Source organism: Mauremys mutica, chromosome 3 (genome assembly GCF_020497125.1).
Source record: "Mauremys mutica isolate MM-2020 ecotype Southern chromosome 3, ASM2049712v1, whole genome shotgun sequence".
NCBI classification, from domain to species: Eukaryota; Metazoa; Chordata; order Testudines; family Geoemydidae; genus Mauremys; species Mauremys mutica.
In genome coordinates, this window is record NC_059074.1 from 159,975,597 (window position 1) to 159,990,265 (window position 14,669).

The following is a 14,669-nucleotide window of genomic DNA, read 5'->3' on the forward strand; positions in this document are numbered from 1 at the left end:
TACAGAGACAGGCTGCATTTCTAGACCTTCTAGATCTTTGGTACAGATTCCCAATAAATATCCACACTCATTGTTTTATTTAGAGACTTGCATTTTGGATATAATTTTGGCCCATGTCCTATTCTCTGCTTTTCTTAGCATGACTTAAGCAACACATTCAACCTGTGATTCATTCTTGCAGGGATTTATCTCCTGAGGCTCAAACTACAGAGAAAATTTCAGTGAACTCTTCTATTATGGAAATTTTTGTTTTTTCAGAATTGAACTGATGACAAAACTGTGAACTCATCTGTCAGTTCAGGACACTCATTGCAGACAGCTGTGGTCAATGAGCCAGGCCTATGCGAACCCAGTGGACAATCAGTGGGTGATCTGCACATATGATTTGCATGAGTCAGCTGCCTAAAGTACTTACTAATAGCAAAAATTTCTCCTAACTCAGTTGACTGCCGGGTGCAATAAGCATCTGTTCACATCCTGCTTATTGTAATTAAAGAGACAGGGACATGCAATGAAAAAACCTGGGAACACTAAGACACTGATGGATTATAGGTAATTTTTTTCTCTTTTTTTAATTTGTATTCTAAATGAAATACTAAGCAAAATTCTTTTCTTGTTTGTACTAGTGTAGTGCCACTGAATATAACGGAGGGCAGAATTTGGCCCATTATGTATGCAACTACATGTTGTACTTGTTTAGCTGAGAAGACCTTGTCCAGTTCTCTATTATCAAGGAGTAATGGGAAATAATTTTGACAATAAAGTGGGAACAGGGGGCAAAGGCCATGCACAAGCTCCTGAAATGGTGAGGAAGGATGGTCCAGATGTTAGGGTGCTAGTCTGGGATTTGGAAGACTTGAGTTAAATTCACTTCTCTGCTACAGACTTCCTGTGCGATCTTGTGCAGGTTAGTTAATTAATCTCTCTGTGCCTCAGTTCCCCATTTGCAATATGGGGATAATCATCATTCCCTACCTTACAGGGGTGCTGTGAGGAGGCAGACATGAAAATGGTGTGAGGTGCTCACATGTTATGGTAATAGGGGCCATATACGTATCCAAGACAGATAGGGGCCTGCCATAGGCACATTTCTATCTGTACGTGCAGCATGAGGAGAGAATGCAAGTGTTCACTGCTGGTAAACTCAAGCAAGAATTCAATTCTCTTAATCTAGGAAAGACAAACAAAAGCAACTATTATACAATTCAAGAGCCAGAAAATTCCACTTATCTCACAGGCTAAACTCCCTTGGGTAGTTCCGAGTTCCTATGGAAAAGAAACCCCTTTCCTGGTTGACAAATGGGAGCTTAAGATTCCAGGCCTGCACTCACTGTAGTTATTTATCTTTTTTAAAAGCATGTAAATGTACATGTCCATGGAGTTTGGCTCTTGGCATTGCAAGACAATTGTGGGCCTCCCTGAATAATTAAGAGTCCCTGTCAAGGATTCGGTGGGGAATGTCCCTTGAGATAAATACATTGTCAAGAATTTAAAAAACAGAACAAACAATGGGCTACTCTTCTCTGCTGCTGCTGCAGATACAGGTGGCCCGAAGAAGAAGTACAAATTATATAACAATCCAAGATTAGCCCATTATAGTCAATGGAAAGAGTCCCACTGACTTCAGTGGGCTTTGGATCAGGCCCTTAAAAGCCAGAGTTTGTTCTCATTTGAACCCACTTCTAATCCTCTGACGCCCGTGAAAGTGTGCAGGTGTAACTAAGAGCAGAATATGGACCGTTACCTACAAGCATTTCTCAGCATCATCTCTTTAGCACATGGCTTTTGCATGGAAATAGTGGCTTCTCATTTTTACTCCAAGCTGGCATGGCTGGCATACCCGTGTGCTACATCACACATGGGGTGGGGAAGACGGCATGTGGCACAATTATTGTATAAGGCTAAGCAACTCTGCTTAATGAACTTCAGCGGTGTGGTTCTAATGCTGGATTCTTCCTTTGTCATAGATCCTTTTAAAAAAAAATACTTGTATTACTTTCAATGCATGGGAAATTAATTGACTGACAGCATTGTAGGCTTACATTCTCTGTTCACCAATCAAACAGGTATAGCATAGGCGACAGCAACGCAAACGTCTCCACCATACCAGCATGCCTCAAGCGTTACAGGAAGGGCATCCTGTAAAGGTGGGAGTTATGTTCAATCTCCATGGCCATTCCATCTTTGGCCTCTCTGCTGAGACTGCTAATAAAGGTGTCAATTAGTGCCAAAGGTGGTCTTAGTTCTTGTGATGTGGACTGTCTTTTGAGAACTGGAGAGGGACTAACATGTAGAGCACCAAACAGCTATCAGATGGCAACAATCACTGGTCACTACTAATCTGGGCTGGATTTGGATTGGCATCCTGATGGTGGGAAAAAGCCAGGGAAGATGCTGAAGGAATAATGTCATATTGTTTAGGTCTCAAAGTTAGGACCTGGTCCCCCAAAGTATTGACTGTCTTCAGTGGTGCAGGCTTGTTGTCCTAACGTATAAGCAAAGTGATCATATATCTTACCCTGTACACATGCGGTTTTCTTATCAACCTGTTATTCCTTTCAATCAAGCCATAACAAATGCAAAATACAGTAAACCCTGCCTGCATATGGCTGACTTGAAAATATGATTAGATACATTCTGTCTGTATCTAAGCAAGCCAGGATGTCTGAAGACCGAGCCAAGTTGAGGGGTATTGGAGCTGACCGTAAAATAAAAATACATAAAATCATTATATACAAAGCCACTGGGACCACTGGGATACAAGGAATATCAGAATATTCTTAATGGTTTACTGCTTCCTTGGCTTAGACTCATCCAGGTTTGACCTTTCATTGCCTCAGCATTTGGTATACTATAATGAAGTGCTTTCCGTGCAGAGTAATTTCCCTTGGAATCACCTTTTCCAAACAATCCTTAGGAATCTGATGTATATTTTGGACAGTAACAGACTGGGGAAGGTGCCAATGACTGATATTTATTGCTGGAATAAAGTTACTGAGACCAGTTTTATTAGAGCTACTAATTAGAATGTACATGAAAAACCTCCACTGTACCTTGTGTAAAATGTAAAACTAAAGTGTAGAATACAGCAATCAAACATCTTTGAGTTTTTGGCCATTGTTGAAGGTCACAGTGAAATGGGTTGCTGTAATATATGATTAATATGGCTCAAAAACAGTCTTAAAATAATGACTTGTAGCACATTCATCTGCAGATTTTAAAATGCTTTACAAAGGTGGATAAACAGTCTCTTTTCCAAGAAATGGAGGTATAGAGACTGGCCCAAGTTCACAACAGCCAGCCAGTGGTAGGACCAGGAATAGAACCCAAGTCTTATTGTACCCCATCCATTGAATCATGCTGTCTCCTTGCATTTTAATACTACCTTTTATCTTAAGTTCTCAAAGCACTTTACAATCGTGTTTTATGAAAATTAAGCCTCATAACACCTCTATGGGATAGGTCAGTGGTTTACAGGCCTGAGTTCAGAAACCACTGATGTGCGGCCATGTCTGGGGTATTATATAATAACTGTTGAACAGGACATAGCACCCCACACATCAGTTTAGGACAAAAAGTGAGTAAGAAAAGAATATCACCAATTAAAGCTTTAGGGGAGAAATTTAAGGTAAGCAAATCTGAATATGACACCAGTGTTAACACAGTAAAGGGCCTCCATTCCACCCTCATCCTTCTTGGCCACTCAGTTGCCTTTGACACTGTTGAGCATACCCTACTTCTTGAAATCTTGTCCTCTCTTGGCTTTTGTGACTCTATCCTTTCCTGGTCCATCTCCTATTTCTATGGTCATTTCTTCAGCATGTTTTCTTCTCTGCCATTCTCAAAGGAAGCCCCAGTGGCCTCTCTTCTAAGCCCAGGGTGCTGGAACATTTTTTATGGTGGGGGTGCAAAGAGCCATTGAACCAAACAGTAAACCCTGTATATAATGGAAACCACTTCTACCCAGGGGGTGCGGTAGTACTCCCCGCATCCCTAATTCCAGGACCTATGTCTAAGCCCACTACTCTTCTTCATCTGCACCCTATCTTGATTGATCTCAGCCTCTTCCATGGCTTCCACTACCTTCTCTGTACTAATGACTCAGAAATCTACCTTTCTACTCCGGACATGTCTACTTCCATCCTATCCTGCATCTCAGTCTCTCTCTTCAACATCTCCTGTTAGGTATTTTGCCATGAACAAAAACTGCACATAGTCAAAACTGAACTCCTCGCCATCTATTTCAAATTCTTCCCACTGTCACCTTTCTGCATTCTATGGAAGAAAATGAAGGTGCTTGCTGAAGCGGACAAATAGATGGTGTGTCACTGATGGAATGTGGAGGGGAAGAATAGTATGACAGCATTCAGAATGAATAAGAAGATAGGAGATAAGTTGTGAATGGCCTTAAAGGGAAGGACCAGAAGCTTGTATCTGATGAGGTGGGAAGGGAAAAAATTGGAGGATGGTGACATGCATTCAGGGTATACTGGGAATGCTCAACAGGCCCTGTCATTACCTGGAAGGATTCTGGAAGAAAATGAATATATTTTTAAATTAGGTGGAAAATATATATGTGAGTCAAAATGATAGCAGATCTATATAGCTGACCAGTCAGTCACAAGCTTGCTGTAGTGCTGTAGACAGTAATATTTCTAAGTCCTCCAAACTGCCTATGGATATACATTAGAAAAGCACCTAAGACGGTTTTAACTGTGCCTGTGGAAAGCCTATTGCTAGCTGATCAGCAGCAACAAGCCATTGCACTCTACAAGAAAAAGACACCATAGAACTTTGAAACAGGATGAGACTAAATACCGAGCAATATGGAATTACACCCAGGCAGAAGAAAGTGAGATCCCTCCAACTAAAAAAAGCATGCTGAGAAAAAGAAGTTCTAAAGCAAAGTAGCTATGGTTGTGTTTTGAAATTATAGACAATTTCTGGGCTAAAAGTAATACCGGTAATATTATTGTGTTAGTTCACTGTTTCTATTGTTGTGGTGTTCAGATCACCTTTAGCATGTAACAGACCCAGTGCCTATAGTGTGCTGTATCTATTGGGTTCCAGGAAGAGGGTGGGCGGAAGCCCGCCTACTGCTAAAGGATCCTCCCCCGCAGCCTAAGGGGAGGATATAGTGTGCTGTATCTATTGGGTTTCCGGGAAACGGGGCGGGCAAAGCCCGCCCCATGCTAACGGATCCCCCCCCAGCCTAAGGGGAGGTTCCACAGGGCCTCAGAAACCCACTAATTGCGGGGGACAACTAATAAAAGAACAGGGACAGGAGTGCGGTCAAAGGGTCATAAGAAGGGAGCCTGATGGGGACAACGAGCAGAGAACCCTGGACAGCGCCCACTGCTCCTCGAAGGCGTCAAGGGAGCCAGCGGACACCGCCCAGAGGAACTCCGCCCGGCAGGGTGGTAACCCGCTCCTGTCTTAAAAGGCTTAAAACAGACCGGGGAGAGGGCTGTGGCAGGGAAGGAAAAGCAGGGCTGATTGGGGAAAGCAGCCTCAACTTGGGGCCACACCCCAATCAGGCTGAGGCTGGCTTAATGAGGGCCCAGCTGGCCCTTATAAGAAGGTCAGAAGCCAGAGACACTCTCTCTAGCTTTGAGAGGGAGGGATGCAGGGAGCTGAGAGAAGGTACCTGGAGTGAAGCAGGGCTGGAGGAAGGCCAAGGGAGCTGGGGAGCTCTGGCCTAGAAACCCCCCAGGCTGCAGCCTAGTGGAAGGCCAATTAGGTACTGGGGCTTCAGGGGGCAGCCCATGAGTAGGCAGAGGCAGCAGGTCCAAAACTCCCTTGCCTATGAAGAGTGGCTTTTACACTGCAATCTGCCCCAGGGAGCGGAGGCTAGATGGTGACTGGCAGTAGCCCGTGACTGAGTCAAGGTGGGGACAGAGGGTTGAGGATTCCTCTGGGTGGGGAGACCCTGAGACTGGGGGGGTACTGCCAGGGGGAGCACCCCAGCCTGAAAGGGACACTGCAGTCCAGGAGGGACTTGGGCCTAACATGACACTGGCCTGCAGAGGACGCTCCGGAAGCTGGAAGAGCTAATTCCCTGGATGACCAGCAGGAGGCACCGCAGGGGTGAGTTCTGCCCTGTTACATCGTGGTGGAGAATGCAGACACGTGTGGGCCGCCCTGATACAAGGGGCTAGGGCAAGGACTGTGGGACAGTTGCCCAGATCCTTCAGTTCCTTCACTCGGTGGAGACGCAGGATGGAATGAGGGACTATTATTGGGGAGCCTGTGTGGCCCGGCTCGCCAAGCAGCAAGCAGGGCTGCTTCAGCTGCTGCAGGGGAGGGCACATGGACCTCAATGGGGGCCAGGCACCTTGGGCTGGAGGCCGGTGCCAGGGCCGAAAGACTGTTTCGCCTGTGGGCGACAGGAACACTTGAAAAGGGAGTGCCCCTATTGGGATGGAGCAAAGAGGCTCTGCTTGAGACATGGTGGAGAGACTTGAGTGTCCCCTGTGAAGCTAACGGGGGCTCCAAACTTGTTGCTCCTGTGGGGAGCCGGGGCACAAGAAGAGAGAGTGCCCTCATGGAACTCACAGGGCCAGGCCTAGCCCAGAGGTGGCCAAAGGAAGGCACTGGCTGTGCTTCCTGTGCCACAAGGGCAGCTGTGAAAGATGGCCTTGCCCCCAGAGAAGGAGGGGGAGGCCGGAGGATGGGGCTTGGTCAGAGACTGCTCCGAAGGAGGGGGTGATAAAGACCAGGGCCCTAGAAAGGGGATTGTCTGGGGCAGAAAAGCCACAGGTAAAAAGTGGAACCCACACAGGGGCGGGATGACCTACGGTGGGGACCCAGACAGACAGGGGAACCCACGCAGGACTGGGACTGACTACGGTGGGGACCCAGACTGCAGAAGATGGAAGCAGGTGGCTCCTCTTGATAGAAAACCTGTGGCAGGAGAGAGACCTCCTGCGGGCCCAGCTGAGAAGGAAGCTGGGGAGATAAGAACTCCATCATCAGTTTCTGCTTCCAGCTGGAACATCCCCAGAGCCCTGAACTTTGACTAGGTGCTCAGGTCAAAAAAGGAGTAACAGTCTGATTCAAAGTGATATGGATGGTTCAGTAGGTGGCACTCACCCCTTTGAGATTCTGCTAATCCAATGCTTCAGGATGGTGTTTGGGGTCATTGTGTTGGTGGAAGCGAAGGTGTGAAACTGATCTCTTGACATTTTGACCCGGAAGATCCCCTGTTTTGGTTGTGTTCAAATTCCAGATGAGCAGCTACATCTTGCCAACTAAAGTGCCTGGATCTGCCAGGTATCGAAATCACTAGGGTTATGCACCTTTCAGGCTCAGCCACTAAATTGCCCCAAGAGGTTCAATGGGAAACTAAAATTGTCATGTTGGTCTGTGCTGTTAAACAGCTCTTGTGTTCCCTCCCAGAGATGACTGTATTTGAGTGATGGGTTATACTGTTTATAAAGCCTTCCATCAAGCATCACAAAGTGTTTTACAAATACTAATGAGTTAGCTTACCTTTCAGAAGGGTATACTTTTCCAAATTATACATCCACAATGACACAGATTGCTAATAGTTATTGAACCTTCAAAACAGTCCTTTTTTGGTGACCAGAGAAGGTAATGTCACAGCATCCCTTTTATATATAAATTAGCTAAAATGCTATTTATTGGGTTATTGATTCATATGTGGATAATGAGGCTCAGAGAGGAGAAGTGACTTTCCCAGAAAGTGAATGACAAAGCTGGGAACAGAGCTTGGGTTTCTTGACTGCCAGCCTAGAGTCTTAGAGTAAAATTTTCAAAGTCACTGAAGTGATTTAGGAGCTTAAATGCTATTAACTTCCTCATTAAGTCAATGAGAGTTAGGTACCTAGGTGCTTTGGAAAATCACACTAGGGGCCTATCTGAATGTATAGGCACTTACATACTTATCAAAATCTGACCCTAAGTCACTGGTGAAAATGAGGTAAAGTTGCTCTTGAAAATTTTATCTCTGGTGTCTGGCACATGCTTCCTCTCTGATCATATTATTTGATTTCTAAACCCTTCTCCAGTTGCTCCTCCCCAGATTTGAAAGCTATGGTCTGCTCATCTGTTTTGGATTTTATTGTTCTTTATTAGTTGCATTACAATAGCTCGTGAAGGCCCCAGCCAAGAATGGCGCCCCATGACTCATAAACTTTAAGGACAGAAGGGACCCTCATGATCATCTAGACCGGGGGTAGGCAACCTATGGCATGCGTGCCAAAGATGGCATGCAAGCTGATTTTCAGTGGCACTCACACTGTCCAGGTCCTGGCCACTGGTCTGGGGGGCTCATTTAATTTTAAATGAAGCTTCTTAAACATTTTAAAAACCTTATTTACTTTACATACAACAATAGTATAGTTATATATTGACTTATAGAGAGAGACCTTCTAAAAATGTTAAAATGTCTTACTGGCACGCAAAACCTTAAATTAGAGTGAATAAATGAAGACTCGGCACACCACTTCTGAAAGGTTGCCAGCCCCTGATCTAGACTGACCTCCTGCACATTGCAGGCCCACAGAACCCACCCCTATAATAGACCCATAACTTCTGGCTAAGTTACTGAAGTCCTCCAGTCTTGACCTGAGGTGCTGTACAAATACAATACAAGACAATCCCTGCCCTGAGCTTCCAGTATAAGTAGAAAAGACAGACGGAGGGCAGGAGAAAGGAAGTATTATTATCCTCATTCTATGGTGGAGAACTGAGACAGAGAGATGAAAAACCTGCCCAAGATCAGACATGAAATCTGTGGCAGAGCCAGGAATTTGACCCCATTCTCCAGTGCTCTAGCCAAAAAAAATCCATCTTCTCAAAATACTAGATTATATATATTATATTTTCTTTATAGTGTCTTTTTCTTTTAAAAAATAGAGACATCCATTGAGCTCTTTATTCTGATAATTCAGATGCTTAGTGTGGTTCAGCTCCTAGGATAATGTAGAAATGTGCTGAAGTTCTCTCTATCCAATCGTACTATGGTATTTCTAAGGTGCACCTCACCATGGTAACCTGCCAAAGCCCAAATGTGGAGTGTACTGTGTGACACAGACCCCGAATCAGGGATACCAATAATTATTGAGGCTGGAGATATTAAATGCTGTGGGATTTGTTCTAGCTGTTTGTATAACCCGTCCCTCAGTCTCATAATTCTTTATTTCTGATGTAAATAATTTTCAGCAATAAAAGGTGTGGGAGGGAACACCAAATTGGTGTGGAACATAGGAAATCTGGAACTAAAATGAATGAATCCCTTCAGAATGAAGCATGCTTAAGAGGTATAGTGGCATCTAAGTGCCAGTTAGAATACTCTCAAAATGCATTCTGATTTTCTGAATTTACTGGCAGTCATTCATAAAAATAATTGCCCTGTGCGCATGAAAAACTTAAATGTGGTGATTTAGAAATGAATCTGAGCTGTCAGAAGGTGTTCTCTGAATAATCAGACATTCCTACAGGCACAGCCTGCCTGAGGAAAATAACTGAAGAACAGTGCTGGGAAGGCAAAATTTTTCTGAAATGTTTCATCTCAGGAAACAAAGGATCCTAATCTTTTGTATTGCAAATAACCCTGTGCAGCTGCTGAAAGCAAGTAAAGGACTAACAGCCCTCATCACTGGTTCAGAATCTGAGCCATTTGAAGTGGTTGTCTTTGGGAATCCATTAATTTCCTTATTTTGCCTTTAGCCCTCATATATTGCCAGTTCTCCTACATGCAGATGCACATACTCTGCAAAAGCAGACCCTAGTGCCTTGTGAAGTCAATTTACACCTGAGCAAAGTGAGTGCAAACCACTACAGTTCTGGTTTGGTAGCATTTTGCTCCAACCCTAAACAGGGGTACATTATTTCAAGTTGCAAGGAAGTGGAGAGCCAAGCACTTATTTTTACTGTCCAAACCTCTTTGGCGAGGAAATGTCATAACAATAGTCTGTCTTGTGATATTTTGGCACTTTTGCTTCTAGTCCTGGCTGCTAGATGTTCTATGCGTGTGTGAAAATGCAAGATGGTGGATGGAGAAAACTTCTTCACAGATTAAAAATGTTTTTTTTCCTCTGAGATGGGGTGAAGATTTAGGCCAGTTGTTGTTTTATTGGAAGAAATTTGTCTAGAGGCTCTAGCCAGACTGCCTCGATTTCCCTATAGGCCAAACGAACCATAAGTAAATAGTGTGTGGTGTGTTTTTTAACAGCACTGTACTACATTAAGGGGACACTGCCAAGTTCAGGTTCATATTCTTACCTGGGTTTCAGTTTAAAGTATTGAAACAGACACATAGTTAAATAACAAATTAATTTTTCACTGTTTATGCAGGTTTTTTGCTTTTCACTGAGATTAGATAATGATGGAAAAAAATATCAGTTTCACTTTTGTTTTTAGTCTGTTTCACTTTTGGCTCACATAGCATTACAGTACTGTGGTGTCTGAATTGCAGACAGTGAAGGGGGGGAATGATTAAAGCCAAACAAAAGATCTGTTTGTAGCGGCTTTAAAAAAATGTTTCTATTGATCTTTAATTTTGTAAAATATTTTATTGGCAACTAAAATTTGGGGCCAATCAGTGTGATGTTTTTTTTCTTCAAGGCAGTGGGAATAAATGTAAACCCATCAGAAAATCTCTAACATAAATAAAATCCCTACCGGCAGCTAACAGAATAATATCTGCCACCAGCAGTGATGAGACTAAATACATCATTTGGCAAGGAGGAGCCAGCCACAGAGTTAGAACTTGATGTTTTTCTTCTTTCCCATAGATCATTTAGAAGATAGACTACCAGCTGAAAAGAAACATACTGAGTCATTCCTGTATTCTAGAATTGGGTCTCACTTTTCTTATCCTGGCTCTCTAGTAGGTTCCTTCTTTGAAGCAATAAAATGGAAAATATTAGAGAAAAGCAACTTGAAAATAACTCATTCTAGAAAGGAAGGATATCTGAATATTGCAGCTTCTAGTGTTTTTAAAACGTGTAGGTCTATAAAACATATTATCCAAGGATTGGAGGAGGAGCTGAAGGACACATCAGATTTTGATGAAGCACCATAAAAACAGAAGGCTATATAATGGCTATTTCCTAAGTCGAAGCCAATGTTTTTATTACACTTGGGCTCTTAACAATGCAGCCATTTTTAGTAAAGGCCCAAAGGTAATATCTTCCTGTTAGACTTTGCATCATTTCTTTTTCTCTGTAGTGAAAACTGGCAGCAGTCTAACACTGTTCTGAGTGACTGAATACCTATGTGGTGAACATGGATTCAGATTGAAAAGCAGTCAGTTATAACCACTCTTTTTCTAAGCACGCTCTTTAGTTCTCAGTTTCACCTACCTATCATTAATTTTATTGATCTCTACAGATTGTTTTTGTGTAATTTCCAAAGGTACCACAGCCAGACAAGATGATTGGGTAACTCAAGGTGTTGGTGACTAAAAGCTCTTTGGTGGCTTACATGAAATAGGCTGGTGGTCTTGCTCAACTTTGTAGTCTCCAGAGCCTGATTTTTCTGTGAAGCTGAGCCCATGCAGCTCACATTTATTTCAGATGGCATGAGAAGTGCTCAGAACTTCTGGAAATCAATTTAAACTAATTGGCACCCTAGCTAGTAGCCTCATCAGAGAGGCCAAAGAGTGAAGAGAAATAACCTGAATTCCCCATTGCTCAGATGGTTGAGGTACATTGTTGAGGTTGTGTGTGGAAAGCTTGCACACCCTCTGCACAGGCTGAGCCTGTTGTGTGGATAAGTACAAGTTTTCAGTTTCTCAGTCTCAAAAATATTGAGCACTGAATCATCGGAATCAAATATTTCTATAAACTGTGTTAACAGCCCTGGGTCTGAGTCTGCTTTTGTTCCATGCACAGAACTTCTAGGGGAGCGCCATGCAGGAGCACCAGCTGCAGAATTAGTCCCTTCGTTTCTGACATCCCTCTCACCATAAGGTTATTATTGTATCTCCTGTGTTGCCTCTCTTACTGCCTGAGTGATTTGTCTCTACACCCTCTCTACTTCCTCATTATTCTGGTCATGACTGGAAACTAAAGGTAATCAGTGATGCATTTCATTATTCAAGTCACTTGGAGCCTGATTCACACCAGACTATACCCTACTTCTTTATGGCCTGACACCCATACAAGGCTGGCTGGCTGCTCTTACATACCCCCTAAACCAGTTCTATTATAACAAACTGGCTGGTATGCATATGTCACTGCCCTCTACTGGATAGAATCAGAACTACTCAAATGTGTCATAGCCCCCATACTGCTTGCAACAGTTCTTTATCTCAACTGCTTTTACAGCAGAAGAATATGGGTTTTATTCCCATTGTTGTTATGGAATTCCAAAGGCCCAAGTTAGGCAGCAGAGTAACAATCCTGAGAGTCTCTGATTTATAACAGAACACCATTGCTATACCATGGTGCACAAGCTTGATGTAGATTTTTAATATGTGGAGAGCATAATACACTGTGGTTGAGCAGCTCACAGAAAAGTACGTATTTGTATTGTCTGGCAGAGGTCTGGGGAGCCTAGAGTCAACTTACAGTCGCTGCATTACATTTACCCCTTGTTATTTCCCCCAGGAGCCACATTTCCTTGTAACTGCTGCCTGCCATCTGAACAATTGCCTGGGCATGATTGAGGTGCTCATCTCTTTGGAAGATCAGGCCTAATGTTTGCATAGATCCCATTAAGGTCTGACCTCCAGATTTTACAAGCAGATGATTAACAAAGTCTTCAAAATCAATTAGCAATTAAAGCCTTTATTCTGGAATTAGGCCCAAATGAGTGCCCTTCAAAACTAGAGATAACTGGCATTGATCTCCTTGCATCAATACTTTGCATTTGCTGGCACATTCACTTGTTTCTGATGCACGAGGAACTGAGTATTTTATGAAGCTAAATCTCTCCTACCAAATAGCTTCTCTGGCTAGGGCTGTGGCGGTTCTTTAACATAGTAACAGAGAACAATCCATTGCTCCACCTGTACATTCTAGCTGATATGCTAATTGTGCTTTCATTAGTGCCTGGCTGATGTCACCAATAGAGTTTAAAAAAAAAAAGGCTAAACAGATGAAGTACTTTTTCACTATTAAATTGGTATTAGGGCATGTACTTTAGCTGCTGGGTCTTTTGTTTTTGGACTAGTTCTAATTTTCTGTGTGACTGCCACTGCTCACTGTAGCATTCAAATAGTGCCCTGGTGTATTACTTCAGGAACTGAGTTCTTTATGAATAAAGAAAGGGGGAAGAGGTTGGGAAATATCTTTTTTTTTTTAATGTTATTACTGCTTCACTTTAGGTAGAAAGGGTAGCTAGGAGACTGAATGCAATTAGAGTAGATAGGTAAAGTTTCACATTCATCACTCATATAATTGTATACGCGTATCTAAGTATCTACAGAGTTCAACTATCTGCAACCTTCAATACATACAAAACCACCAACCTACGTCACTTTGAGCTTAAGCAGACTCTCTAGTAATAGGATTTGAATATGCACTTTTTTCAGGGCTGACACTAAAAACCACTGCAGTGATAAAAACACCTGAACAAGTGTAGCATGCAGCCAGGGCTGGATTAACTTTTTGTGGGCCTGGCGCCAAACATATTTGTGGGGCCACCCTGGGGAATGAAGGGGCCAGGGGCAAGAGCACAGTGGGCAGGGTGGATTTGATTTAAATTACTAGTCAGGAAGACTCGATTTAATCATGGTTTTCTACATAAAAGTGTATTCTTGTTGGTTGTTATAACCTTAATACATATTCTTCACAACTCAGACGTAAGTTTCATTTTTAGAAGGTACACACTATACATTTTTAAACAGTGATTTATTTTGAAACCTTTCAGATGAGTTTTACAGCTGTATCAGAAAATGAATGATTGTTTGGTTATTTCATTTACCAAAGATAACTGAAGCAGATATTTATGAAGTCATTTGGAGATGAACTATCTCCAGTTCAACAGGTTAATTATTAATATTTGGAGGATTTTCTTGACATGCTGTATTAGGAGGAGAACATCACCAGACAGCCATTTAAATTGTTTTAGTTAACTATAACAATGTTAAGTATTCTGGATTTTTTTTCTTCGACAGCAAACATAATAGTTTAACAAAAAAGCATGTGTCCTCGCTTCTCATATTTATCTCCAGACTTTTTCTCCTTGTCCAGATCTATTCCGCCCCCAACAATCTTCTATTCATTGAACTTTTTGAAACTTTTCACTTTTAGAGAGAGAGGTAAGGGATTGACTCTGTACACAAATTTGCAGAGGGACAATAGAGTTGAGGTCTGTTATTTCTCACCTCTATATATTTATTTAAAAACGTTTTTGCTGTTAACAAGCTTGTTATCTCTGGAAACACATATCCACAGTTTGAGAACTGCAAAACTAAGCAGCTCTGATGGTATCTTCTAGACTGAGCATAGAGTCCCATTCGGTAGATAGAAAGATTAACCTAAATAATCTATACAGAAGCCCATAGATCCCCATAATATTGGGTCCCTAATCCATGAACTATTGGAACTCATTTACAAAAGCTTTCTTAAACATTACATGAATATATTGTCTCACACTATAGAATTAGAATTTATAATCCCTATTCCATGATGAGATATAATAGTTTTTTTCCTAAAAAATCTGATTTAAATAAAAAAAATGGATTTTTTTTAACT

The 14,669-nt window shown here is 42.4% G+C and overlaps 1 long non-coding RNA gene across 2 annotated transcripts in view; it reads left to right on the plus strand.

Annotated features, from left to right (window-relative positions):
- The first annotated feature begins 460 nt into the window (after positions 1-460).
- Positions 461-14,669, plus strand: part of LOC123367068 — a 55,717-nt gene continuing 41,508 nt past the window's right edge. Inside the window, exon 1 of one of the 2 annotated variants that reach the window (XR_006578294.1) lies at positions 461-552. This is a non-coding gene — a long non-coding RNA (uncharacterized LOC123367068). Of the gene's footprint in view, positions 553-5,705; positions 6,088-14,669 lie in introns of those variants that run through there. The other variant, XR_006578295.1, reaches the window with a different exon arrangement.